Source organism: Penaeus monodon, chromosome 31 (genome assembly GCF_015228065.2).
Source record: "Penaeus monodon isolate SGIC_2016 chromosome 31, NSTDA_Pmon_1, whole genome shotgun sequence".
Taxonomy (NCBI): domain Eukaryota; kingdom Metazoa; phylum Arthropoda; class Malacostraca; order Decapoda; family Penaeidae; genus Penaeus; species Penaeus monodon.
In genome coordinates this window covers 5,534,210-5,534,592 of record NC_051416.1, presented here as the reverse complement: position 1 = coordinate 5,534,592, position 383 = coordinate 5,534,210, and the positions used below count along the sequence as shown (strand labels likewise).

The 383-nt window shown below is 36.8% G+C and overlaps 1 protein-coding gene across 1 annotated transcript in view; it reads right to left on the bottom strand.

The window, feature by feature from the left end:
• The window catches only part of LOC119593014, a 123,171-nt gene that overhangs the window by 3,894 nt on the left and 118,894 nt on the right, over positions 1-383 (bottom strand). The gene's annotated exons all lie outside the window — the stretch shown is intronic.

Below are 383 nucleotides of genomic sequence, written 5' to 3'. Positions count from 1 at the left end.
GTTAGAAGAGCATAAGAATTGTGAGTCTGGATACGAATGGAAGTTTCGTCTCAGAGAAAAAAAAAAGAGAAGGTAATCGAATTGATATGCAAGCGAATCGATGCGTCAGTGAATTTTAAGTGGATATTCATGAACAAAAAGTGCGTGAATACTGGATACACTGGAAGACGGACATAGAAGGGGATCACATAGCATCTATGAATATATAAGACCGCATCGACGACTTTACTCAGCGTAACTGAATAACTTGTAAAGGTGAAGGAAAGGGATTTAAGTTAAAACAGATTAATAAAAAAGAAATAAAAAAGGAAAATGCTAGATATATCACTTGCATTCCATCTCTAGCCATCCTCGAGAGGAACAAGGCAAGAGTGAGAGAAATG